The sequence below is a fragment of the Stegostoma tigrinum genome, chromosome 7, assembly GCF_030684315.1.
Source record: "Stegostoma tigrinum isolate sSteTig4 chromosome 7, sSteTig4.hap1, whole genome shotgun sequence".
Classification (NCBI taxonomy): domain Eukaryota; kingdom Metazoa; phylum Chordata; class Chondrichthyes; order Orectolobiformes; family Stegostomatidae; genus Stegostoma; species Stegostoma tigrinum.
In genome coordinates this window covers 284,560-310,169 of record NC_081360.1, presented here as the reverse complement: position 1 = coordinate 310,169, position 25,610 = coordinate 284,560, and the positions used below count along the sequence as shown (strand labels likewise).

At 45.1% G+C, this 25,610-nt stretch overlaps 1 long non-coding RNA gene across 5 annotated transcripts; it reads right to left on the bottom strand.

The window, feature by feature from the left end:
• Window positions 1-200: 200 nt before the first annotated feature.
• Window positions 201-18,610, bottom strand: LOC132209798 (uncharacterized). Of its 5 annotated transcripts, XR_009445885.1 has the most exons (5): window positions 18,361-18,610; window positions 12,960-13,088; window positions 8,838-9,088; window positions 6,775-6,933; window positions 201-2,428 (listed from the first exon to the last, which is right to left on the bottom strand). It is a non-coding gene; the product is annotated as an uncharacterized LOC132209798 (long non-coding RNA). The 5 variants fall into 5 exon arrangements; XR_009445883.1 differs by lacking the exon at window positions 12,960-13,088 and having other exon boundaries at window positions 6,633-6,933; XR_009445881.1 differs by lacking the exon at window positions 12,960-13,088.
• Between the last annotated feature and the right edge of the window lie 7,000 nt (window positions 18,611-25,610).

Below are 25,610 nucleotides of genomic sequence, written 5' to 3'. Positions count from 1 at the left end.
AAACACAAATCCTTTTATTACCAGAGATAATGGGAACTGCAGATGCTGGAGAATCCAAGACAACAAAATGTGAGGCTGGATGAACACAGCAGCCAAGCAGCATCTCAGGAGCACAAAAGCTGACGTTTCGGGCCTCTGATGAAGGGTCTAGACCCGAAACGTCAGCTTTTGTGCTCCTGAGATGCTGCTTGGCTGCTGTGTTCATCCAGCCTCACATTTTGTGGTCCTTTTATTACGAAGCAAGTACTAGCTGTGGAGAATCCGTGTACTCAAGCCGGCACAGAGTGCAGAGTCTCGCAAGTAATTCACCCCGAGCAGCGGACAGTCCCCGCTTTTTTATACTTTACAGAAGACATGATACATAAAACAATTTCACAATTTACAAAAGGCATGATTCATGAAACAGCTACTGCAGCAGACAAAGACAGGATACCAAACAAGTATTGCATCAAGAACATAAAAGACCAGGATAGAGTATCGATTGCTCGTGAAGTGGCTGCTAATGGCAGGAGGCGACTTCGAGTTGTTGTCCGGGACAGATTGTGATTTCAAGTTGCCAGTGTGTCTGGCTAGAACAAAATCAGTGCCCTGGCCCCTTTGTCAGTGACAGAAGTTACATGCTTTAGAGGTTTCACACCTTTACAAATATTCCCCACCTACGCCGATTTGAAACAGTTTGATTCGGATTTTAATTCAGTCAGGAAGCTTAAGACAGTGTCTGCATATCAATGTGTGAGAAGGTAAGGAGTTACGAAAGCTTTTCCCTGAATTCCGAGCTGGGCAGTAACCTTCAGGGCAGTGTAGGTAGATAAGAGTTTACTTCTATAAATTAAAGTCTCTGCATAGGAAAAAAATGCAGATGAGAGGGGAGCTGCCAGCCTGTCAAACACAAATCTGCAGCAAGGGCTCAGGCATGCCATAAATGTACAGCAGGTATCTATGAAAACCACTAGAACAACTAACCCATGCAGCAAATATGATCCCCAAGAACCACCCATAAGCCATCCCAACAAACCCTGTCCAGGCCGGGGTCCCTCACTGTGCTGTTCCAACTGCCCCTGTATGGCTTGGATAGCCTGGGAAATGTTATAGGTCTCGGTGACGTGGGTAATGCACTTGTCCCCGATAATAGTACATACTCCTCCTTGCTGAGCCAGCTGATAGTTCACTGCATACTGGGTTTGCTGAGCATAGAGCCGAAGTTCAGCCTGTTCCTGGTTGACTGCCTCCAATGCCGTCATTCTGCTGTTCCCCAGGGCGGTGAGTCCACATACAAGGTAGTTTCGCATTTTCTTTTGTGGCCACCAACCCAGGGGAGCCTCCCAAGCCGACAGTTCCCAGGAAGCCGTGTCCTAAGGAAGAGCCCAGGGCAACTGGGTTCTGCCAGGCAGCGCAAAACTCCCGGGTCAGGAAGTGTGTGACAATTCGCCGTTGAATTTGTGCTTGTTGGGGACAAGGGGCCGTGAGGGGCCCAATGGTCCCAACAGCAAACAGCACCGGCAGGGTTGGAGTGGCAGCAGTGAAGGTCTCGTTAAGAACGCAAACAGACTCACATATTTCTTGACAGCTATGCCAGGAGGACTGACCCCGATGTGGATTGAAATTTGCGGAGTTAAATGGAAATGAGCCATAGTCTGTTTTTACATGAGTGCTATTGCAATCCCCACAAGTCCACTGTATGCCCGGGGTCACAGTTATGGGCTTAGATTTCAAGCAGGGGCAGTTCAACAATCCTCCTATTGTGGTGCAATTTCTCCTTACTCACCGCTGGGGCCAGGAAACATTATGGGGGTGATTAGTAACCACAACAGGCACACAACAAGTCCGGGTTCCATTAAAGCAAAACAGATAGCTGTTGGGACCTGTATAGCTAGCCCCTTCCTTCCCATGCCCAGGTCGAGTGTCCCCACAACCAGAGAGACCACTAACTACCAGTTGCACACATGTACCCTGCACACCCCTGTACAAGTTCCCCTCTCCCCTTGGCAAGGCTTACCGGAATACTCTATTTCATAAAGCTGACTAGGGTTCCAGGCAGGTGTTGCCACAAATAATGCTTCTACAGACCATGCTAGCGGGTAACATGCTGTCCGATTCCCGTGCAGCCGGATGTGTGTTCTTTAAAACAGATTGTCCTGCTGGCCATGCGTGGGCAGAATAACACTCAGTCCAATGGTTAACTGCACGTCGATGAGGAAATCCATCATTTACAGCCACTTAAGTGGATCCAGCGATTCTGTCCTTTAACGTTAAGAGCTGTCGGAGTCTGAAGAAACACTTGGTATGGTCCTGTCCACCTTGGTCCAAGCTTGGGGCGATCCCATTCCCGGACAAGTACAAAATCTCCAATCTGCGGCCAAGTAGATTGATCCTGAATCTCGAGGTCTTGTTCCGGTGTCTGCGGAGGTGGTCCGAAGGCGCACTTCACCTGCGAATGGAGAAATTTTCAAGACGATGTTAGTTGTCGATAGTACCTTAGCATTTCTTCTCCCATCACATTTAGGTCAGTTTTGGTGGGTGGGCTGGTACTGGCATCCCATGGTGTTCTGCTGGGTCGGCATAGACTATTTCCGCTGCTGAGAGCCCAGTAGTAGAGTGGGGTGTTATTCGCATGTGATACAAGGCTGGTGGCAAAACCTTTAACCAATTAAGGCCAGTTTCTGATGTCAACTTGGTCAGTTTAGTTTTAAGTGTTCCATTCGCTCTCTCTGCTATCCCTGCTGCCCGAGGGTGGTAGGCACAGTGGAATTGTTGTTGGATGTGTAATGTACCACACAGTTCCTTGTTAATTTTCCCTACAAAGTGAGGGCCGTTGTCCAAACTAATTTGTCGCGGTACTGCAAACCTTGGTATTATTTTGGTTAGTAACAGTTTTACTACTGTTGAGGCTTTGTTGTTTGTCGTTGGGAAAGCCTCTATCCACCTACTGAATACATCTACAATGACAAGTCAATATTTGTAACAGTTTGTGCGTGACAGTTCAATAAAATCTAGCTGAATGCATTCAAACGGTCCAGCTGGCAAGGGTGATTTTCCTGGTGAGCATCTCACCCACTGAACAACATTGTTTTGCTGGCATGTGGGACAAGATGCTACACGAGACTGGGCTGCCTCAGTCAGTCTAGGTTGCCACCAGGTACGAAGCATAATACCACTCATTCCCTCCTTGCCAAGGTCGGTGTCAGAATGCAGACTGTCAACAAGCATAGGTAATAAAGTATCAGATACACACACTTGGCCGACTGGGGTAACCCAAAGGCCTGAGGATGCAGAATGTAAACATCCATGCGCCTTCCAAATATTCTTTTCAGAAGCAGGGGCGTCCCCCTGTAAGTGCCGAACAGTGACCATATCTGGCATGCCCGCCGTGTCTGAAGGCATGCGATTTACCGCCTGCTTGTTCATAGATGACATAATAAAAATTTGGTCTGCAGCAGCCTGTTTAGCAGCCAGATCAGCCCGAGCGTTGCCCCGAGTAACTATAGTATCAACAGAGGCATGGGCAGCGCATTTGATAATAGTCAATTGTTTCATTTTAAGTGCGAAACTGTTTAGGGAGGAGGATTGCCTGGAGATTTTCAACAGACAGGGAATCCTGGATGGGTGTACCTGAGCACATTAAAAATCCATACTAGGTCCGGAGAAGGGAGTGGGGCAGCAGTAAGGGCCGGGCGTGGAGAGGTTAGAAATTTGTTCCTCAATAGGCAGTCATGTGGGGGTTCTAAGAGGTCATCAGGGGGATCGCTCAAAAATGAGGCTGGGTTAATAGTGGAGCAGAAAGAGAATGTCAGGAGGGAATTGTTAAGGTGTGAGACCTCATAGCAACTCCATCGCGGCTGGGTAAGGTGTTGGGTCTGGTGAGAGGTGAGAAGGGCCGCGATGGCATGTGAGGTACAGACGGTAAGAGGCTGGTAGAGTGTAACATTTGAGCCTGCAGTGACTAAGGAGTAAATCGCGGGGAGAATCTGGGAACAAGGGGGTGACCCCTGAGCAACAGTATCCAGGCGGATAGAGTAGTAGGCAACTGATCGTTATACTTCAAGTTAAAAGGGCCTATTGTAAACCTGTCAGTTTCAGTATGATGTCTGTGCGTGTGTAAGTGATGTAGTACCACACGGGGTAGGGCAGTTTCAATCCCCACTCCGCATGATGATTGCTATCAGTCAGGAAGAAGGGCAACAGGGTGAGTGCACAGGAGGAATCTCTGCCCCGTGTCATGTCTCATTTGCACAGTTTCACCATATCCCATTTACCAAACTGAACCAGGGAGGCAGTATGGGCACTAACATTGCAATGGTGTCCTGAACTTCGAGTGTGGCAGGAGGGGGAGAAAACTCCAGTTCGTTTAAAAAATTACCAAGCAAGAGTTGGATTTATATATGCTAAAAAAATTAACCAAATTTACCATACACAAAAATCAGAAATTCTTGGAAAAAAAAATTAATGTTGCAGGTGGGCCCTAGGACCCACCGGGGCCACAGCTGTGGGAGAAGCCGCAACCGGCAGTTTCAAGAGGTATCCATGACCTGGAGAAGTGGTTGTAAATTTCAAAACAACGGCATGTGCCATTGATGGAAAGGCGCTCTCCTGCCTTAAAGCGGGGAGGGGGGTGGGGGTGGAATTTCACAGTGCTGGATATTTCGAATGGTTTCTGGTCTATCCCGGTTCGGCAGGACCCGTACAAATTCGCATTTACTTTTACAGGACAACAGTACACGTGGAGCTGTCTGCCACAGGGTTTCCACTCTAGCCCCAGCATTCTCCACCAGTGTATGGCAGACTGTTTAAAAGATTTCAGTGAGCCACACAGGCTTGTACAGTACGTGGATGACATCCTGTTGTTCACAGACAATAGTGAGGAATATGGCCCCCTCCTGAGTGAGTTGTTACAACTCCTGTGCAAGAGCCAGTTGAAGGTAAACCCTAAGGCGGCACAGATAGGGTTGAGGGAGGTCAGGTTCCTGGGACTGACCCCCAGGGCTGGAGAGCGCAGCATGGATGCAGCACAGGCTAAAGAGAGCTTGGGGGTGGGGTGGCTTGGTGCATTTGAATAGTGCCCAGGGTGTAATCTATATAAATTCTTATGGGATAGTCTTTCGATCAGGGGTCCTTGACATAATTGAACACATCTTTTGTGGCTTCCAAGGGGCATCGACTTGCATTGCATTTTGACCCCCTTGTTTTGGGTTCGGGTGAGGGACCGTGCGATTAGGGAATTGCCGGTGATTTTTTTCTAACAGGGGTCCTTCTTTGGGGATGGCTATTCAAGGGTCTCTTCCAAACTCTGTCCTCACATTCACTATCCTCTGCATGTGAGTTGGGACTATCATATTCTTCGCTACTTGTGGAGTCGCTAGGAAACAGTAAACATGTGTTAAAGGGTCAAGTAGGCTGCACCCGGGAATTTTGTTTTCCGGGGCATCTCTTCTGCGTTAAAAGAATCCTGTCATCCCTCCTTTTGTTCACTGGCCCTCTGGTCTGCGCCCTGTTTCCTGTTTCCCTGTTTTGTTTTAGATCTAGTATGACAGGAGGTAGGGCCTGTACAAGCCGTGGGCTTGCCAGGGGATCCATGTGGGCTGCCTACTGAAGGGCTTGGAGATTCTATGGGAGGTTTAGTTTGGGCATCGTACGGTGGCAGTTGCTGGGACTGATGGCAGTGTTGGGGTGCCTGCAGATGTAGATTGGCCAAGGACGGGTAGCGTTCTGGAGGGGGTAGCAGTCCCGATGAGGCAGGGGGATGCCTTCCCCAGTCCTCCTCGGTCTTGCTCATCCGTGTCATTAATTTGGAACAACATCGGCACGCCAGATATGTCAGGAGGTACCTCCGATTTTTTGTTTTCTGTCAATGCGGCCTGCCGCTCTAGCCCCCGTTCTTTGTCTCGCTGTTCTCTCTCCTGTCTTTTTTGGTTAACTCTTTCCCTTTCATTCGTCTCATGATCCTCACACTGCAGTTTTAAAACTTCCCAAGTTTTTGGTTTCCCCTCGTTATCACAGGCCCTGATCCCTCTCCTACGTGCATTAACCACCCAACTGGCCAGTTTTGATTTTTCAGGCAGCTCCTCAGCTCTCTTTCTCCAGAATGACATTAACCCTTTCCAGTGCCTCTTCTGCTTTAGTGCATAGATCTATATCCCGTGTTCTCCCCAATGGCCAGTTCTCATTTCCCAATCTTTTGTTTAAGCATGCTGACAGACGTCTGTACTGTACTTCATTTTCTGGATTATCCCGGCATAATCGATGTAAAGAAGTGCCGACACCTGATTTATCCAGTGTTTTTCCCATTTTTTCCCTTTGCTTTTTTTTTATTAGCGCTTCACTTTTTACTATCCCTATATACTACTGCAGTGTCTTGGTCTCAACACCCACTTCAGGGTCCTGACCTTTGCGTGGGGGATTTCCCCTCATAACAACCGGTCTAAGGCAGTGTGGTTGAAACAGACAGACACTAACTACACGGTACCTAGGTCTTACACTAAACGCCCTACCTTTTCCCTATTGCCTGACACAGGATTTCACCCCCGGTCACCGGGTGAAATCTATCCTCCCGGATTTTAAATATTACCAGTTAACTGACCTGGGGACTCCAATCCCAGCCACCAGGGGACTCGAACCTCCCGGATTTCTTTACTCACCTGGGGACTCGAACATCCAGGCGTTAGGATTTAGCAGTGTTCAACACCGTGAGTTGTCTCGGGTTCCGTCAGTGCAGAGACGCGCAGGGACGAGGGGTCGCACGGATGGCAGGTTAGTGAGAGAGACCAAGCTGAATCGTACCTTGCAGGCCCGTCCGTCTCACTCCACTGACACTCGAGCAATCACTTATTCAGCCCTCCACGTGAGACTGCTGTACGTGTTGGAACCCTGCTCTTGCGCCAAATGTCAAGTTCGTTTTTGGAGACCCTCACGGACTTGCTGCAATAACAAGACACTGACCTGTTTAGAAAAACACAATTCCTTTTATTACCAATTACAAGCTGTGGAGAATCACTGTACTCAAGCCGGCACAGAGTGCAGAGTCTCGCAAGTAATTCTCCCTGAGCAGCGGACAGTCCCTGCTTTTTATACGTACAAAAGACAAGATACATAAAACAATTTCACAATTTACAATGGCATGATACGTAAAACAATGACTACAACAGACAAAAACAGGATATCAAACAATTATTACATCAACAACATAAAAGACCAGGATGTAGTATAGATTGCTAGTGAAGTAGCTGCTAATGGCAGTAGGCGATTTTGAGTTGCTGTCTGGGACAGATTCTGATTTCAAGTTGCCAGTGTGTCTGGCTAGAACAAAGTCAGTGCCCTGGCCCCTTTGTCAGCAACAGAAGTTACATGCTTCAGAGGTTTCACACCTTTACAAATTTTCCCCACCTACCCCTATTTGAAACGGTTTGATTCGGATTTTAATTCAGTCAGGAAGCTTAAGACAGTGTCTGTATACCGATGTGTGAGAAGAAAAGGAGTTACAAAAGATTTACACTAAATTCCTAGCTGGGCAGGAAGCTTCAGGGTAGTGTCTGCATACCGATGTGTCGTTAGATAAGAGTTTACTTCTATAAATTAAAGTCTCTGCATAGGAATGAAATGCAGATAAAAGACTTTAATTTATAGAAGCATAGAAATCAATGGGATGTTATCACATTAACATCTCAGTATTTTGAAATGCAGCTGGATTGAGCATTGTTAAGTCTGATGGACCAGACGTACTTCACTCCAAAATGTCAGGAAAAGAAAGCAACAATAGTTATTAATTGCAATGTTGACAACTGTGTTTTATTTTGCTGTACATTCTGCAAAGGGTGGAAGCCATTGTAGATAGCTGGAAGTTTGTAAACATTATCATACAATTTACAAAGGGAAGAAGGGATAGTGTGGAGAACTGCAATCCAATTATCTTGATATTGGTAAGGAAACTGGTGGAATCTCTGATACAGGATGTGATATTGAATATTTAGCAATTATAAACAAAAATGGAGAGAATCAGTATGCATTTCTGAAAGAGAAGTCATGCTTGACAAACATGATAATTTTTGAAGTGGTTACTTGCAGCATTGACAATAGAGAACCAATACCAGTGGATGTCGTATATTTGGACTTGCAGAAGGCTTTCTGCAAGAGCTAACATTGTGAGTTCGAAAATAAAATTAATTCAAAAGGATATTTGGAGGAATATTTGTAAAAAGCTAGGTTGGCGATCATTTAAGTGATTTCGAATGTTGAAGTAAAGCCATCCTGCAGCAGTTGCAGAGAGTGCTAGTGAAACTGTACATTGAGTGTTATGTACAGTTTTGGTGTTTCAATCTAAGAAAGAATATAGTTACCCCAGAAGAAGTGTATTAAACATTCTCCACCTTTATCCCTCAGATGGCAAGTTTGTCTGATGAGGCCTGTGTTCTCTACAGTTTCAAAGAATAAGAGGTGATTGCAGTGAAATGTAGAAAATTAACAAAAGATATGACACGTTGGCAATAAACACAATATTTCCCTGCTTGTCTACTCCACATTGAAGGGAAATAATGGCTGGATAAGGGGCAGGTCATTTAAGACTGCAACAAGGAGCAAATTCTTCACTCAGAGTGGGTAGACTAGCACAGGAGCATGGGAAAGTGCTGGAAGACAAATTGAGGGAGAATCCTTGGATATTATACAAGTATGTCAAGCAGAGCCGAATAATCAGGGACCCCCATACTGACTTGCAAAGTTTGAACCAAAACCAACTTACTGTCAGGAGACAGAGGATGGTAGTAGATGGCTGATTGTGTGACTGGAGACCAGTGTCCAATGGTGTAGTATCTCATTGTAGTAATCCTGACTGATTGAATTGGTCTTACCTTACCCCTGTAACATCATCAAGGGATGGAGCGAGAGAACAACACATCAGCTAGGCACTGGAGGTGGCCCTTTGGACCTTCAAGTCTGCTGCTCAAAATGGAAAGATCACGGATGATCTGTTTATGGTTGAACACGCCTTTCCTGTTTCATCCGAATAAATATTGACTCTCCTGTCCATCAAAGGTCAGTTGAGTTCAGTTTAGAATATCTTCAATAACCGAGTCTTCATTGTTCCCTGTGGATAAGAACACTGCAGACAGGACAATATTACAGGGAAAGCAATATCCTCATCTCAGTCTTAGTTAGGAGACGCCTTAAAGTGTGTTAAACTCACAGCAAGTCACCTCCTCTTTAAAGAGCACAACAAATAGGAGCAGATGTTACCATTCAGTCCCCTCAAACATACCCGACGTTCCTGCTGAGTCTGTTCAGTAAAATATTTATCAATCTCAGCCTCAACTGGTCTCATGGGAAAGTATTCCTGATAGCTTCAGACCATATAGCATCAGACGCTGGAGTAGTCTGTTCTGCTGTTCGATCATGCTCAATATGTTTCTCAACGCAATTCTACTGCCTTCTCAACATAACCCTTGATCACCTTATTAATCAAAACTTATATCTCTGTCTTAAAGACACAAAGGTGTCTGTGTCTCTGTATGCCTGTGTGTTTCTGTGTATTTCTGTTTAATTGTAGAAGACAGGGTGGTTGTGGAGGGTTGTTTCTCAAACTGGAAGCTTGCGACCAGCGGTGATCCACAGAGATCGGTGCTGGGTATAGATTTGTTTGTCATTTATGAAAATGATTTCGGTGTGAAATTTTGAAGGCATCATCAGCAAGTTTGCGGATGACATCAAGATTGGTTTTATAGTGGACAAGGAAGAATGTTATCTAAAATTACAAAGAGATCTGGATCAATTGTATGAATGAATCATAAAGATGTACAGCATGGGAACAAACGTTTCAGGCTAACTTGTCCACGTTGACCAGATATCCTAAGTTATTCTAGTCTAATTTGCCAGCATTTGGCCCAGATCCCTCGAAACCCTTCGTATTCATGTACCCTTCCAGATGCCTTTTGAATGTTACAGAGATAATAGCATTTCTGAGGAAGGGTCTCAACCCCTCCTGCTCCTCTGATGCTGCTTGGCCTGTTGTGTTCATCCAGTTCTCTGCTTTTTAAATGTTATTTTTACCACCCTCCACAACTTCCTCTGACAATTTGTTCCATACACGCATCACCTTCTGCATGAAAAGGTTGCTTGTTAGGTACTTTTTAAGTTTTTACCCTGTTAACTTCAAGTTATGCCTTCTAACTTTGGACTCCCTTAATCTGGGGAAAAAAAAGATCTTGATGATTCAACCTGTCCATGCCTTCAATCATGACAAAGGGCTATGCTTTCTATCATCTCGTGCTTAAATCCTGAAATTCAAAACTGATACCTATTCCTTCTCGATCAAGTCACAATTCTAAAATAATTTCAATCAACTTGTTCAGATATATTGTGAAATACCTGTGTGGGTTTTGAATTTAGATCTTTGGGCCCAAAGGTGGAGACACTGCCACCACACTGCAATCGCCCCTGAATCTGCAACATTATTCTCATGTGTGTTTGTTCAACAACCTGTTCTGATATGCTGTGACATACCTCTGAAGCAGGCAGGACTTGAATCCAGAACTTCTGTTCCAGAGGTGGGGACATTATTAGAGGTTCAGGGGTGGGAATCCAATCCAAAGCTCTGCCTCAGTGGCACGGGCACTACCCACTGCACAATATCTAAACTATGCCCAGATTTTGGGCCACTTTTTAAGTGCGAACATTCAGCTAAGTTTGGATTCCTTAAATTATGGTTAATTTTACTGATTTACACAGGGAACATTTTTTATTGTTAAACAAATACAAGACATTTGCATCAACTACAGGATGTTGAGTGCGTCTGCTTTGCCGTCGAGATAAACTATTGACATCTTCAATTGCTTGGCTATAATTTCTAGTTTAATGGCTATCATCTGCAGACTGCGATGTTCGGAAAAGAAATCCTTCAGACACACAATGTGGTATGAAGGATGTCGTATAGATGTTATTACTGAACACCAGACACAACAAAAAAGTATAATTTCTGGCCCCAAAAGACCGTATTGCATATCACTACTTCTTGCCTCTCTGCGTGACTGCACTCTTCCTCAAGCCTTGAATGTTCCAAGGCAACAAATTACATTCCAGCATCTCCTTCCCACTGGCTGGTCTGTAATCCTCCCTTCTCCTTCAGCCTGCACGAGGCAAACCAAGCTCAGGGTCTTTGAGAAAATAAAGGTTGGAGTTTGTAGGTCTTCTGGAGAGAGGCGGGTCATTCAAAACATGAAGGCATAGTGTGGTGCGTGGGAATATCACTCACTGGGCTGTGGTGTGGCAGATGGTGTTTAATTTGGATAAACGCAAGGATTTGCTTTTTGGTAAAACAAACAAGGGCAGGACTTACAGAATTAAAAGTAGTTCCTTTGGTAGTGTTATAGAACAGAGATACATGCAGACAGGCTGGTTAAGAAGGCCCGTCGTATGTAGCTTTCATTGCTCAGACTGTGGAGTTCATGAACCAGACGTCATATTGACATTGCACAGGACATTGGGGAAGCCTCTTTTGGAGCACTGTAACCAGTTCTGGTGGCACTAATATAGGAAGGATAATATTAAGCAGGAGAAGCTTCAGAAGACATTTCTGAAGCTGTTGCTGGGAGTGAATAGTTTGAGTTATAAGGTGAGGCTGGGTAGGCTGGTACTTTTTCACTGGAGCGTTGGAGATTGAGGGGTAACTTTCTAGAGGTTTATTAAATCATGAGGGGTCAGACAAGTTGAATCGCAGATGTATTGACCTAGTGTGAAGGATTTCAAGACAAGGAGAGTATTTGACATTGAAAGGAGTAAAGATTGTAAAAATATATGAGGGGTAATTATTTTCCAGAGACAGTCGTTTATGGGTGGAATGACTTTCCAGAGAAAGTGGTGGGAGTGGATGCAGTTACAATTTTTGAAAGATATTCAGGTAAACCTATAAATAAGAAATTAGTATGGATGGTGTTGAGAATTCCCACCCTCCCAGCCCTGATAGTTCTCATCCTCTACCACTGCCTGTGCAGTGGCGTGTGCAGACCAGCGGAGGGTGGCATTGCATCACTTCAAACACCAAAGAAACAGACAAAAATGCACACACAAATACACAAACACTTACACAGATAAAGGGAGCCGAACAGGATTTGTCTTGTTCTGTGGTTTGTCAATATTTCATTTTCTCCCTCTGGTGTGTGTCTGCATTTCTGTTGTTCTGTTGACAACATTTCATTATTTGACTCACTCTGTAAGAGTACATCAGTATTTGCTCTCTCCAGTGAGTGTGACAGTATTTCAGTTGTTCCATGGGGACTGTGACTCTGTGAGATTTTCAATGCTTGATTATTGAAGATGTAAGGACAAGTTGGGAGACTAGTAAATATTACAGGTTAATTTCAGTATCTGAGCTGTTTGAAGGAGGAGGTGCAGGAGGGAGACTCCGTGCTCCCTTCCTGGGAGCTGGTGTGGACGATGTGTTGTGAGCCCACCCTCCTGCCCACCGAGACCGTGGGGATTCCATTTGTACCGGCTCGATATAAAAGGGAGATGGCATCAGGGGCATGGTTTTTAAGCTATTTCAGGTGGGAATGGAACTCGCAGTTGGTTTAAAGTGAGAATCACCCTTCACTGAATATTGCTCCTTACTCGGTTGGAGAGACGGGAATGTTTCAAAATCTCCACACGGGTCATACATCAGCTCTGTCTGGCTCGTACCAGGCTCCTCTCTGCATGACAGGGGCCGGCGTCGGAACAGATGTCGGGCACTCTAAAACCTGGCTTCTGTCCTATTCCATGCTGTTTTCCCTGGAATGAGAGAATGGGAGGGAGGGAGTGAGGGTGAAATTGGGTGGCCCTGATGTTAGTGATGGTACAGGTTGGGGGCAAATGGTGAGGTGGCAGGAGTGAGCCAGTGAATAGTCTTGAATCCAAGCAGTGTTTTCAGTGTAGGGGAGTAGCGGTAGCACAAGAGAAAGGGAGACAGATAGACGGAGCAGCGAGAATACGGTGACACTTACCCTGACAGAGCGGGGAAGGTTATTGTTGCTTGTCCTGTGTTGCTGGACATTTCTTCAGACCACACATACTGCACTGAGCTGGAGGGTGAACTCAAACGATGCTTGGTGGGTCTGGTGGCATGGACTCGTCTGGGAAGAGAATTGATACTCTCTGTACTAGCCCATCGAGCAACACTTCCGTGCCCCTTTTGAAAAATCTTGCAGCAATGGCTCCTTATCTGCCAGGCTCGGGGGTAAACTGTGCAAGGTGGCTCAAAACTATGAGCCCATTGGCCTTTTAAAGATGGCACCTGAGTCAGGGGTCATGGAATACCCAGGCTATCCATGCGATAGGAACGATTACCAACCAGGAGGGGTGGGAGAATCAGGCTGGCATTGAATAAGAGGAATGGCATGTGCTGGGGTCGGTAGAGAATGAGGGGAGTTTGATGAGATAACATCAGAAAACTAGCTCGGCCTCCTGCAGACTATCCCTCTGTCACGCTCAATTAAAATGTCACTGAGACAAATTATTATTGGGTTCAGCCCAATGAGCCAAAGACTGTGCTCAACAGACTCAGTCACAAATGCAAAAAAAAACTCATTCAAAACGCTCTGTAATCCGAACACACAGCAATATCCAATTCACCCATCATTCCTGCAAAACTGACCCATGTTGCAAGATGCTATCAAAATGTTTACATTTCAGCTTTGTAAAACTTGTGAACACATCCTTCCATGACACTGTCCCTAAAACCTCACCCTCTGTGTATATGGCCCACACCACCCCCAGCATTTGTTTGTACTTACAATGATTCCTCACCATGGCACCCCTTGTCATGGTGCATTGAAGATATGGAGCTGTAAATGAATGGGACTCCCACATCCTGTCACTTCCAGGATGGGCTGCAATTTTCCCCAGGCTGGGCAGGGATTTAACACAGCGTTACCGAGCACTGCACTGGGATGATCTGTACAGATCTACACGCTGGGAGAGTAACTGCTCCGAGTTTACAGATCACGTCTACACAGCTCCCCGTGCTGGACTGATATCTATTTGACTGGTGAGGACTGCACAGAGTCCCAATGGACAGATTGCTGGGTTGTATTGAGCAGGACACTAGCCTGGCCTGCACACTGCTCCATGCTGAACAGATATTTCATCTGGGTCTGTGGTGTCTGGGCTGGTTCTGTGAGATGGATTGAGAATGTGAGATAACTGACCACGTCACCTGATCTGGCAATGCCTTTAATTTGTGTTTGGCAGTTGTGTTGAGTTTGAGGAGAGATTTTCACCACGAGGCTGAGTGGGTCTCACCAAAACTGATGGACAGAAGAGCCTTTGTGATGTGGGTCTTTGTGACGCCATCATATTCTGTAACCAACATTCCCCAGAACATTCTGGAACTGGCATTCCCCTGCTCAGTTTCTGTCTTTTTATCCAACCCATTCCATCTGGAACTGATAAGGCAATAATACCATAAGACCATAAGACCATAAGATATAGGAGTGGACCTCAGGCCATTCAGCCCATCAAGTCCACTCTGCCTTTTAAATCATGGCTGATGGGCATTTCAACTCCACTTCCCTGCACTCTCCCAGTAGCCCTTGATTCCTTCTGAGATCAAGAATTTGTCGATCTCTGCCTTGAAGGCATCCAAATGTACCGGCCTCCACTGCACTCCATGACAATGAATTCCACAAACACACCACTCTCTGGCTGAAGAAATGTCATTTCATTTCTGTTTTAAATTTACCCCCTCTAATTTTAAGGCTGTGCCCACGGGTCCTAGTCTCCCTGCCTAACGGAAACAACTTTCCAGCGTCCACTCCTTCTAAGCCATCTATTATCTTGTAAGTTTCTATTAGATCTCCCCTCAACCTTCTAAACTCTAATGAGTACAATCCCAGGATCCTCAGCCATTCATCATACATTAAACCTACCATTCCAGGGATCATCCAAGTGAATCTCTGCTGGACTCGCTCCAGGGCTAGTATGTCCTTCCTGAGGTGTGGAGCCCAAAATTGGACACAGTATTCTAAATGGAGCCTAACTAGAGCTTTATGAAGCCTCAGAAGCACGTCACTGCTTTTATATTCCAACCCTCTTGAGATAAACGACAACATTACATTTGCTTTCTTAATCACGGACTCTACCTGCAAGTTAACCTTTAGAGAATCCTGAACCAACACTCCCAGATCCCTTTGTACTTCTGCTTTACGACCTTTCTCACCGTTTAGAAAACAGTCCATTCCTGTATTCTTTTTTCCAAAGTGCAAAACCTCACATTTATTCACATTGAATTTCATCAGCCATTTCCTGGACCACTCTCCTAAACTTTCTAAGTCTTTCTGCAGCCTCCCCACATCCTCAGTACTACCTGCCTGTCCACCTAGCTTCGTATCATCAGCAAATTTCACCAGAATACCACCAGGCCTTTCATTCAGATCATTAATATACAAGGTGAACAGCTGCAGTCGCAACACTGAACCCTGCGGGACACCACTCGTCAACGATTGCCATTCCAAACAAGAGTCTTTTATCCCAACTCTCTGCCATCTGTCAGACAGCCAATCCTCATTCCAAGCCAATAGCTCACCTCGAACACCATGGGCCCTCACCTTGCTCAGCAGCCTCCCATGAGGCACTATATCAAAGGCCTTTTGGAAGTCTAGATAGATAACATCTACTGGGTTTCCCTGGTCTAACATACTTGTTACCTCTTTAATGAATTCTAACAGGTTTGCCAAGCACGATCGCCCCTTACTAAAACCATGCTGACTTATTTTAATCTGACCCTGCACTTCCAGGAATTTAGAAATCTCATCCTTGACAATGGATTCTAGAATTTTACCAACTACCGAGGTACGGCTAATCAGCCTATAATTTTCCATCGTTTGCCTTGATCCTTTCTTAAACAAGGGAGTTACAACAGCAATTTTTCCAGTCATTTGGGACATTCCCTGACTCCAGTGACTTTTGAAAGATCACGACCAAAGCCTCCAGCATTTCCTCAGCCACCTCCCTCAGAACTCTGGGACGTAGTCCATCGGGGTCAGGAGATTTATCAAATTTTAGACCTTTTAGCTTTTCTAGCACTTTCTCTTTTGTAATGCCTACCGTACTCAACTCTGCCCCCGACTCCCCTAATTGTTGGCATCCTACTCATGTCTTCCACTGTGAAGACTGACGCAAAGTACTTATTAAGTTCTTCAGCTATTTCCTTATCTCGCATCACTAGCCTTCCAGCATCAGTTTGGAATGGCCCAATATCTACTTTTGCCTCTTGTTTGTTTCTTATGTATTGAAAGAAGCTTTTACTATCATTTCTAATATTACTAGCTAGCCTGCCTTCATATTTGATCCTCACCTTCCTTATTGCTCTCTTTGTTATCCTCTGTCTGTTTTTGTAGCCTTCCCAATCTTCTGAGTTCCCAGTGTTCTTGGCCACTTTATAGGCTGTCTCTTTTTCTTTGATATATTTCCTGACTTCCTTTGTCAGCCATGGCTGTCTAATCCCACCCCGGATAATCTTTCTTTTCTTTGGGATGAGCCTCTGTACTGTGTTCTCAATTACACCCAGAAACTCTTGTCTTTGTTGCTCTCCTGTCTTCCCCACTAGGCTCTGCTTCCAGTCGATGTTCGTCAATTCCTCTCTCCTGCCCCTGTAATTACCTTTATTTAACTGTAACACCATTACATCCGATTTTGCCTTCTCTCTTTCAAACTGCAGACTGAACTCGACCATATTATGATCGCTGCCTCCTAAGTGTTGCCTTACTTTAAGATCTTTTGTAAAGTCTGGCTCATCACATAGCATTAAGTCCAGAATAGCCTGCTCCCTTGTGGGGTCCATCACAAGCTGTTCCAAAAAGCTATCCTGCAAATATTCCATGAATTCCCTTTCTCTGGATCCACCGGCAACGTTATTCACCCAGTGCACCAGCATATTGAATTCCCCCATGATCACCGTGACCTAGCCTTTCTGACATGCCCTATCTATTTCTCGGTGCATCTTGCGCCCCTGGTCTCGATCACTGTTAGGAGTTCTGTACTTAACTCCCATTGTAGTTTTTTTTTTTGCCTTTGTGGTTCCTCATCTCCACCCACACAGACTCCACATCCTCTGACGCTATGCCATTCAGTGCCGTAGATTTAATTTCATTCTTAACTAACAAGGCCACCCCACCCCCTCTGCCCACCTCCCTGTCTTGTCGATATGTTGTGACTCCCTGGATGTTTAACTGCTAGTCCTGAACTCCCTGCAACCATGTCTCTGTGATGCCTACCACATCATAATCTTTCAAGAGGATTTATGCTGTTAATTCATCTATTTTGTTGCGAATACTTCAAGCATTTAGATAAAGTGTCTTAATGCTAACTTTCTTAACATTATTAGAGAGATTGAAAAACCTATGATGTCGTCAGCTATCCTTCCTTTTTGCTGTATTCCTAGTCTGCCTCGAGCTTAAATCCACGTTACACATACTATCCTGTGGCTTATCTTTCCATTTAACTCCATACTCCCTGTCTCTTTAGCTTTCCCTTCCCCCAAAATCAGAAGTTTAAAGTCCTACTGACCACCCTATTTATCCTTTTCGCTAGAACACTGGCTCCAGATCGGTTCAGATGGAGACCGTCCCAATGGTACAGATCCCCCCCCAGTTCCAAAACTGATGCCATTGCCCCATGAAATGCAATCCCTCTTTCCCACACCAATCCCTTAGCCATGTGTTTACTTCCCTAACTTTCTTTTCCCTATGCAAATTGTCACGTGGCTCAGGCAGTAATCTGAAGATTATGACCCTTGAGGAACTGTCCTTCCATTTCTTTCCTCGTGCTTCATAATCCCGAACAGGGCCTCTACCCTAGCTTTGCTGATGTTGTTAGTCCCAACGTGGACCACAACTGGATCCTTACCCTCCCGCTCCAATATCCTTTCACCCCAGTCAGAGATGTCCTGCACCCTGGCACTAGGCAGGCAACACACCATGTGGGACCCCCGATCCGGCTTGCACAGGATACGATCTGTCCGTCTAATTATAGAATCCCCTATAACAACTGCTTTTTGTTCCCTGTCTTGAATGACGTTCTGCGCCATGGTGCCGTGGTCAGCTGGCTCATCCTGTCCACAGTCCTTTTCCTCAAACATACAGGGCGCAAGGATCTCATACCTGTTGCTCAAGGTCAAGGGCTGAGGCTCCTGCACTCCTGAACTCGGAATCCCCCTACCTGCCTCACTTACAGTCACACCTTGTCCCTGAACACTTTCTGAATTTGAGTTATTTAATCTACCGGGTGTGACTGACTCCTGAAACAAAGTGTCCAGGTAACTCTCCCCCTCCCGGATGTGCCGCAAATATTGAATTAAATTTTTAATCAATTACACAATACACAAGGATGTAAATTGAAAAGCCTTACCTTAACAACACACGAGAGTCCTTCTCGGTTCGAGCTCCCACTCTTTCTGCTGCTGGGACAGGAATGGAGGGCTCCGCCGGTCGAGGTAGGTATTTGCTAATCTTTAAAGCAGAGACTAACCCACCTATAGGCCACTGATCGACGCTCCCTCTGTTCCTGCTGCGAGTCTGTTGACTTTTGAATTAGGTTAGAGGAGGAGGGAGGCCCTCTTGTGTCGGACCTGGGGCTGCGAGGTAAGTGCTTAAATAACACTTACCTTCCCAACTGCCTCTCTGCTCCGACTTCACTTCCACCCAGCTCCCGCTGCCCTCTGCTGGAGAGAAGCATAATAGTTGTGAACGGCTGGGTGTCAGTTAATTGAATAAAAGATCAGACCCCAAGGGAAAAGATCCCTTTCCAGGAGGAAGGTGACACTGTTTCTAAATCCCCTCAGGCAGTTAAAGAGGTGAATACATTTTCCCTGTGTTCATGTTTCTTCACAACTGAAAATTGACCACAATTTAGACGAAAAGACAAATTTCCAAACTCTGTTTTTCTTCAAGGAACAGGAGAGAATCCTTCAGGACAGCAACATCTTCAGGCTCTATGTCATGAACTGTAAAGAAGTGACCTGTGCCTGCTCTCAAATGATCAAGTGTGTGGGAATATTCTATAAACCATCTGTTCTTATGGATGTGCCTTTGTGTCTTTAGGGAGGGGGAGATTCTTATATTTTATGTTTTTTATAAAAGAAACGGTGAGACATTACTCTTTATTTCAACTTCATTTTTTTCAATGAATCAGTGATGCATTGGAAAAGGCCACTGGGTCCTCAAACACACTTGTACCTTTGCCTCCAGGCTGAAGCATAATTTATTTGTTTTCCTTCCTCACAGTTAACGTAGTGACGATCTATGTCCTGCTTTATAAAGATTGTGGATTGTCTCCATGTGTCAGACGTTATCTGGGGGCCATGGCAGTGGCGGATCTACTGGTCATTATCCTCGACCTGATATTGAGACATATTCCCATTGTTTATCCCGAACAGTTTTATTTCCTGTGGTCCATCCCCATCCCCGTGTGTAATATCCACGCCATCCTGCTTTATGCAGCCACTGACTGTTCTGTCTGGTTCACCGTCACTTTCACCTTTGATCGATTTGTGGCCATTTGTTGCCAGAAGCTGAAAAGTAAATATTGCAGTGAGAAAACAGCTGCTTTGGTTCTGGGAACAGTGACTGTGCTGAGCTGTTTAAAGAACATTTTCTGGTATTTTACGCTCACAGGTCGCTATCGGCTGCTTAACGTCCCCTGGTTTTGTTTTGTAACAGATGGTACTCAATTCTCCCATGTCTGGGCCACAATTGAGTTCCTTCATCACATTCTAACCCCGGCTCTCCCATTTCTCCTGATTCTGCTGCTCAATGTTTTCACCGTCAGACACATTTTAGTGACCAGCAGAGCCCGCAGGAGACTCCGGGCTCACACCAATGGGGACAGTCAGTGTGACACAGAAATGAGAAATCGAAAAAAATCCATCATTTTACTGTTTGTGATCTCAGCCAATTTCATCCTGTTATGGTCAACATTAATGATGTTTTCTATATGGTATCGGATGTGGTATTTGGGGTATTACTCTGTGTATCTAGATTGGTTTGTGCAGGAATTGGGCTTCATGCTGCAGCTCCTCAGTTGCTGCACAAACACCGTGATTTATGCCGTGACCCAGACGAAGTTCAGGCAGCAGCTGAAGAATGTGCTGAAATATCCCTTTACCCGAATTCATCAATCATTCAAATTCACTCATTAATCAATCCATCCAGGATTTTCTCATTTCAGTTCAATGTTTCAGCAATGAAGCAGCCTGTCGCTATGGTAACAGACTGAGGGTAGTGCTGGTTTATTCAACCTTATCCCACAGGGGGTTACAGGGAAACATGTCAATGTTTCTCTCAACTTACAGGCCAAAGAGAAAAGGCACCATTCCACTGACTGCATCCATAACTTCAATATGTAATTAACGTTCATTAAAAAGTGCCAAGCAGCACAGCAAACTATATTGTTGTTTGTCTCTGTGTTGAGAGAAACAGGCTCCCACCCTGTCCGTCCAACCCTGACTACCTCCCTGACCCTCACTGTCCCTCCCACCCCGCTCTCTGCTCCCTTCCTGTCCCTCCACCTCCTTGTCTGTCCCTGTCCCGTGCTCCTTACCTCTCTCTCCATGTCCCTTGTTCCCTCCCTCCCCAGCCCACCACACTCAAACTGCCGCTCTGGAATACTCTGCACTTGCCTGCGTCAATGTACCTCCAACAATACTCAAGAAGCTTAATACCATTCAGCACAAAGCAGCCTCATGTTTGCTTTGGTATTTACTCACGTCACTCTTAACACCATGACAGCTTTGTCCACAAGCTACAAGGTTTTCATCAGCAGCATTCACAAGCCCACAAACAACCTGATTGGAAATTATCAGCACGTGTCTGAGATAACAAGATGTAGAGCTGGATGATCATATCAGGCCTAGCAGCATCATTGGAGCAAGAAAGCTGGCCCAAAATGTCAGCATTCCTGCTCCGCTGACGTTGCTTAGCCTGCTGTGTTCATCCAGCCCTACATCTTGTTGTCTCAGATTCTCCAGTATTGGCAGTTCCTATTATCTCAGCACATGTATGACACCAGGAGAATTTCAAAAGCCCCTTCAAGCCGCACTCCTTCCTAACAGCGATGTGGCTATCCCTGCATGCAAAGGATTGCAGTGGGTCAAGCAAGGGAGCTCACAAATAAAAACAAAAACAGAAGTTGCTGCAAAGCCTCAACATCTGTGTAGAGAAATCAAAGTTACCATTGTTCAGAACCACCACCTCCTTGTCCAGCCAGTTAGAGATTGGAAGTAAATGATGGCCAAGCCAGTGATGGCCACATCCCAGGCATGAATTTACGATGAAACTCAGAGACAATTTATGTCCTCCTTCATCTTTCTGGCATCCTCTGTCCAGCTCACAATCCCATCTATGGTTATGCTATCAACATACACTGAAACACTAGATTTGATCTGTACATCTAAATTCATCAACCGAGATTGAGAATAGCTGGAACCCAAACATGAATTCTTCCTCTAACTCACAAGGAACAGCCTGCAAACGATCAAATCAACAATTTATCAGCATGTGCTTTTCTACCTGTTAAACAATTCTCGATGCAAGCCAAAACATTACCTCCAAGTCCTTGTGGTCCAAATTTGTTTATTCACTTCTTTAGTGCGAACCTGTTAAAATGCATCTGAAAATCCAAATAAAGTTTCCTCCTACCACCATTGTTTTGGGGATAGACAGAAAGCAATAAGGGTAGTGTGGAAATTAAGTATCTAAACTGAGGGAAAACCATTATTATTAGGTTCCCTCTATCGCTGGGCATTATCACCATCAGAAGCCAGGAGCTGGAAAATATAGACTGCGGGGTAGAATTACTTGTAGTTGAGACTATATTCGGAAAATTGTACGTTTTATAAAGTGATTCAATGAGAATTCAGGGCCATTGTGCTACATGAAGAGTGAATGACCATGGCAGCAAGTCCAGTGAATATTGATGAAGCAATATCATGAGTTTGATGAAGAAAATACAGTGCAATGTAAAAGGGTAACTCTCATCACAATCATAGAGTTTGCAAAAGGAGGTCCTTAAAATGAAGAGCAAACAATGGCCAAGAAATATATTTGGCAAGTCTGTTAAGGAAAAAGCCACAAAGTATTTTATAAGTACAGTTGGATTAAGAGGGTTAGGCAAGGAGAGTGGAGTCTGTTAGAAACCAAAGGGGCAAATTGTGCAGAGAGCTAGAGGAAGCAAGTGAGGTCTTAAATGAACACTTCTCATCTGTGCTCACAAATTAGAAAGATATTGTAGCCGTGGATTTCAGTTAGGATGCTGAGGATCTCGAACATGTTCAGATGAAAGCTGAGGGTGTTGTCCATAGTGAGGTGGATGGTCGCTGACTACAGTCTGATATTGATCAGCTGATAAACTGAGCAGAGTAATGGCAGATGGACTTTACTTCTCAGAAGTGTGAGCTAATACACTGTGGCAGGTATGGCAAGTGAAGGGCATACATGATGAATGATAGGTACAGGCAGAGCACTGATAAACGAGGGGACCTTGGTACAAAAGTCCATAGATCACTAAAGGTGTCAACACAGGTGGACAGGGGGGTGAAAACACCTATATTAGGGACGAGGCTAAGCACGCCCTGGCAAGGTGAATTTTTAGAAGTACCCGAAAGGATTTAAACCAGTCAAGCAGGGCTGTGGGGCTCAAAACAGCAATGAGGCAAGAAAGACGCTAGCACAGAATTACAAGACAGCAATTTAAATAGACAAAGGTAGGCAAGAACATGCCAAAATATGAGGAAAAATTGGTTCATTAAACAGCATTTATTTCAACGCAATGGACCTGGCAGGTAAGGCAGATAAACTCAGGGCATGGATGGAGACATGGGACTGGGCTATCAGAAGTATTACAGAAGCACAGCTGAGAGAAAGAAAGGATTAGCAACTCAATGTTACAGGGGGAAGATGCAACAGAAAGGATAGGAGGGGAGGCAAGACAGGAGGAGAGAGGTAATTTTGAATTGGGAAAATATCACGGCATTGTTTAGAGACAATATTCCTGGTGTTTGCCCAGTGAAGCTGCATTAGCGGAACGGAGGAATAAAAATGGGTGATCGCTTTGATGCAATTGTCTTACAAGCTCCCAAAAGCCAGTGAGAAACTGAAGAGCAAATATGTTGAGAGATCTCAGATATCTGTAAGAATAATAAGGGTGTAATGGTATGGGAATATAATTTTCCAATCCTAGTTTTGTGCTGCCAGAGTGTTAAGCGCTTTGATGGAAGGAATTTGTTCAGTGCGTTCAAGAAAACTCTCTCAAACAATATGTAGATGGCCCGACTGGAGAAGGGACAACATATGGCCTCCACGTGCAAAGCAATGTCAGGCAAGGGACTGAGGTGTTATTGGGGGAGCACTTTGGCAAGTGACCACAATTTTATAAGCTTGAAAATAGCTATGGAAAAAGATTGGCCTGGTCCACAAGCTAAAGTAATAAACTTGCGCAAGACCAATTTTCATGGTATTCAAAAGTTGATTGGGGAGGCTATTTGCAGGTAAACGTGCATCTGGCAAGTTGGAAGTTTTCAAATGCAAGCTAAAATGACAGGTCAGGTCGAGCATGTTCTTTTTAGTGTGATGGACAATGCTGACAGAAATAGGAAATACTGGATGACTGGCGATAGCGAGGCTCTGGTCAAGAAAAAGGGGACACAGCTGGTTCAATGCATCTCTTGACGAGTATCGGAGTGTAGGAACACACCTTATGAAGGAAAACCGGAGGGCAAAATTAGGACATGAGATAACGTTGGCAGATTAGGTTGAGGATTATCCAAAGAGATTCTACAAGGATATTATGGGCAAAATAGTGACTAGGAAGAAAATAGGGATGCATAGAGACCAATGAGAGCAGCGATATTGAACATAGAACAGCACAGTACAGGCCCTTCGGCCCACCATTTTGTGCCGACCTATTAGCCTGCTAAGATCAATCCACCCTGCATCCCTGCATTTTACTATCCTACACATGTCTCTCCAAGAGTCGCCTATAAGTCTCTAAAATATATGACTCCACTACCACTGCGGGGAGCACATTCCACACGCCCACTACTCTCTGTATGAAGAACCTACCTTTGACATCTCCCCTTATGCCTTGCTCCAATCAGCTTAAAAAATATGTCCCTTGTAATAGTCATTTCTGCCTTGGGAAAAAGTTTCTGACTATCCATTCTATCTATGCCTCTCATTATCTTGCACCACTCTATCAAGGCGCCTCTCATCCTTCTTTGCTCCAATGAAAAAAAGCCCTAGCTCCCTCAATCTTTCCTCATATGACTTGCCCTCCCGTGCAGGCAACATCTTGCTAAATCTCCTCTGCACCCTCTCTAAAGCTTCCACATATTTTCTCGAACGAAGTGGCCAGAACTGAACACCATGTTCCTAGTGTGGTCTAACCAGAGTTTGATCGACCTGCAGCGTAACATCATGACCCTTAAACTCAATTCCCCTGCCAACGAAAGCCGACACACCAAAAACCAACTTTACAACCTTATCCACTTGGGTGCCCACTTAGCGGGATCTATGGATTTGGACCCCAAGATCCCTCTGTTCCTCCACAAACATAGGAGGCTGTGGAGTGACCTTTTAGAGGTTTATGAATGCCTGAGCAGCATATAAAAGTTGAATTAGACATGGTCTTTGCTCCCAGGAGGCTTGTGGTGAGAGAAGAAAGTTTGAAAGCAGGCCCGAGAGGTAACTTTTTCCACACAGAGAATGGTGCAAATATGGAATGAGGTGCCAGAGGAAGTGGTGGAGATAAGTACAATTACAACAGTGAAAAGACATTGGGGCAGGTACACAGACAGGAAAGGTTTGTAAGGATGCAGGCCAAACGCAGGCAAATGTGACATGTTCAGTTCGGGAAACCCGGTCAGCATGAACGAGTTGGGCCAAAGGGTCTCTTTCCGTGCTTCACAATTCTATGACTTCAGTTACTGGAGGAACAGAGTACCGATATAAGACAAGTTGCAGAGGCTGAAACAATTTACAGAGATCAGGATGGTGGTCAGGATTGGAGTAAGTTTCAAATTTATGGAGGGATTGTAGAGAGGAGAGGTGGTGACAGAAGTAGGAGTTAGAATGATTGAAGACACTGGTCCACAAGACGTGACACAGACACAGTCATGGAGGGAAAGCACAGAACAGGAAGATCAGAGACAGCATTACCGTCCTATCGTGGGAGATTTGCTTTCACTTCTGTTGTGCTAATCCTCACAAAGACAGCACAGGCCTGGATTGATAACTGTGAACTTCCTCTGTCGTCTTCGGAAGGTACAGTATCTCAAAGCTGAAAGTAGGCCTCCCATGATGATGAGTGATTGAGTCTGACTGTAACTAGGGGAGAAAATCTGCCACCTTCACTTGGTCAGGCCTACATGTGACTTCAGACCCGCAGCAACGTGGTTGATTCACAACTACCCACTGAAATGGCACAGCAAGCCATTCAGTTCAAGGGTAGCTCGGGGTGGGTCATAAATGCTGGCCAGCCAGAGACACCCACATCTCATGAGTGAATAAATAACTGGAACTATGCTGGGGCCAGTGTCCTGGCCAATCATGTCAGTAGGTTTATGGACAGGGCTTTAAACTAATAGACAGGATGTCGGGACAGGG